The sequence below is a fragment of the Octodon degus genome, unplaced genomic scaffold (genome assembly GCF_000260255.1).
Source record: "Octodon degus isolate 3935 unplaced genomic scaffold, OctDeg1.0 scaffold00552, whole genome shotgun sequence".
Lineage (NCBI taxonomy): Eukaryota > Metazoa > Chordata > Mammalia > Rodentia > Octodontidae > Octodon > Octodon degus.
In genome coordinates, this window is record NW_004525128.1 from 33,110 (window position 1) to 35,873 (window position 2,764).

The 2,764-nt window shown below is 46.9% G+C and overlaps 1 long non-coding RNA gene across 1 annotated transcript in view; it reads right to left on the bottom strand.

The window, feature by feature from the left end:
• Positions 1-1,868, bottom strand: part of LOC111814803 — a 20,351-nt gene extending 18,483 nt beyond the window's left edge. Inside the window, exons 1-2 of the long non-coding RNA XR_002819689.1 lie at positions 1,777-1,868; positions 1,641-1,702 (exon numbers count right to left, since the gene is read on the bottom strand). This is a non-coding gene — a long non-coding RNA (uncharacterized LOC111814803). The remainder of the gene's footprint in view (positions 1-1,640; positions 1,703-1,776) is intronic.
• Positions 1,869-2,764: the final 896 nt, after the last annotated feature.

Consider the following 2,764-nt stretch of genomic DNA (forward strand, 5'->3'; position numbering starts at 1 on the left):
AGACTGCTACCACCAACCTACACCTACTTCATGCAGCAGAAAGGTGACATCGTGGCATTATTTTTATCCCCTGTCATATGTAGTCTTTTCTAAGCAGCTAAAAACTCAGTGACTCGGGATCACACGAAGAGCAGCTGAATCTGTCAGCATTTGCCTGCAAAACCTAACGGAACCTCAGTACGTTCACTGGGCCTCCATGGAATTTACAACACACACAAAACCTACCAGAATTTAGGGAAAAGAGCAAATTGTATGAGGGCTTTTAGAAAGCATATGTCTGTGTCACTTTAAGTCAAATCAGTTTTCCCCTTCTACTTTATCCATACTCCAAGTTCATTAGACCAAAATTACATGCCCTATATGCTCATATTCTCATTCTCTCTCTCTCTCTCTCTCTCTCTCTCTCTCTCTCTCTCTCTCTCTCTGAGGTGGGAAACACTAATTTCTAGCAAGCTGGTGCCAAGGGCAGGAGGGGACTCCAAGCACCTACATGTCACATGCGCCCGCTCTACCTCATCCTCTGCCACGTGATCCTGGACAGTGCGCTGGGCCTCAGCTTCCTCAGGTGTACATAGGGTGCAATAGTCACATCTACCTTACAGAGTCGGTGTGATTACTTTACCCACTAATACTAGGCAAGCAGCTGAGAATAGTGCTGGCATCCAGTTAAGATTAACTGTCCTGGTTACCACCACCAGTTTTAGCAGGGCAACCACATGTGAGCCCGCTTAGGACATTTAAACCAGACAGTTCTCATTCTTAGGAACCTAGAAAAACAGGGTTTTATTCCTACTTCTGGTTTTGGTGCCAGGGATTGAACTTAGGGCCTCCTGGTAGCTTGTCATTTTTTATGCCAAGAGAAACCAATGAGAAGAGTGTGTCACAACCCAGCAGAGATTCTACCTACTGTCAATCTTGGTTTGTTTTTCAGAAAGGTGGGCAAATATTAGGTGATATCCCCAAACTTCACTGCTGAACAAGTGTTAAATAAAGTCACCCTCTCAAGGCACTGCACAGAGCACAGGGCCCATGGAGCACATCTGATAAAGCCAGGAGTTCTTCTTGGTGTTCTGATGGTAATCTCAATGCAAAGTACATTTCAGGGACTTTCAGGCCTGAGATCTGTCCCTCCCAATAAAGGCTAGAAATCTATAGCAATGAGTCAGGCCCTACAATCACCTGCTCTTCCCTCTGCCTCTGTGCTGACATTTCTGATTTTGGCTCCTTAAGAAAGTACTGCTCCACCTGAGGTTCTCTGTACATGAAAATGTTCCCCTGACAACACAGCGCTAAAAGCACCCAGCCCTCCACTTTACAAAGGAAGTTACAGGGCTCTGGTCTAATGGCTTGCCCTCCACTCCTGGAACAAGGAGACCCCAGAAAAGCCAATGTCGGGGAGAAGGAACAGCAGTGTGATTGTGGAGCCTGCCTCATCTCTGGGCTGCATCGGGAGGCCCAGGTCTCAGCCCTGACGTCCCTAACATCCACTCCAAAAGGACAGCATGAGTACAGTTCTTTCTACTAAATGCCCTACTATCCCCATAGATAAATGCATTCAAAACTTTTGCCAGAATGGGCTTTTAATCCCTGATTGTCCTCTATCAGAAAGCTGGTTGATAAATTGACATTCCTGTACTCACCATAATTTCTCTCTGTTCCTCTAGATTCTTCAGAAAATTTGAAAATTCACGTAAGGAGGCATCTGAAAGGAGAAAGGCGTTAGATTTGGCAGCTGGGGCAGGGGAAGGCCAAGCCGGCCTCGCGCAGACACACTACCTATGCAGCGCTCGTCATCTGTCTCGGCATCCCCGATGAACTCAAATTTGAAGTCTCTGAGCGAATGAGCAAACTTCCTCTGGGCTGCCGAAAGACCTGCAAAGAAGGATGGAATCATTAGTTGGGTTCTCACTGTTCAGCCAAGGTTTTAAAGAAATTTCAAAAAGGTAAAGGTGCTGGGCTCCCCCTCCACCCGGCTGCTGAGGTGGTGCCACCCAGTCCCATCAGCCTCAAACTGGCACGTCCTCCAGTGACCCCCGTCTTCAGTTCCACACTCTGGCACAGAGCAAGTGATGGAGACGCATTACACGCATGCACACACGCACACATACACACGCACGCACGCACGCACACACAGGCACATGCACATGATCTTCTTCCATAGACAGGATTATGTCACATCATTTCTCCAAAGCACTCTCCTCCTCCCTGCTCACACAGGTGAGAACTTGCCCAGTTCCAAAGTTCAGGCTGTGATTAAGAACACACACGCCTGATAGTACCTCTCGGGACTGCCTGAGATCTGGCTACCTCCCAGGGTTTCAAACACAAGGCCTTCTGAAACGCAAGCTCTCCAACCAGGTGCTCTGTACTGATGCCAAACAACCACGCCAGCCAGCAAAACCCAGAAGATTCAAGAACAACAAACAGCAGCAAGGAGGTATCCAATGAAATTGTAGAAAAATTCATTCTTTAAAAAAAAAACAACCTGCAGAGATCATCCTTTCTGTTTATTAGAGATTAAGGACAACAGTGGAAAATTCTAAAACAAATTAACCGCTAGAGGTATAGCTCAGTGGTACAGCATGCAAGTAAGGCTCTGGGTTCAATCTCCTCCATCACAAAAAATGAGAAGATGAAGAACCTTTGTACTCACTGAGGTTTAGTCACCATCCCAGTGTGACAGTCACTGAGCTGAGGTACAGCTCAGCAGCAGAACATCTGCCTAACAACCTTAAGGATCTGAATCCCACCTTAGCATCACAAA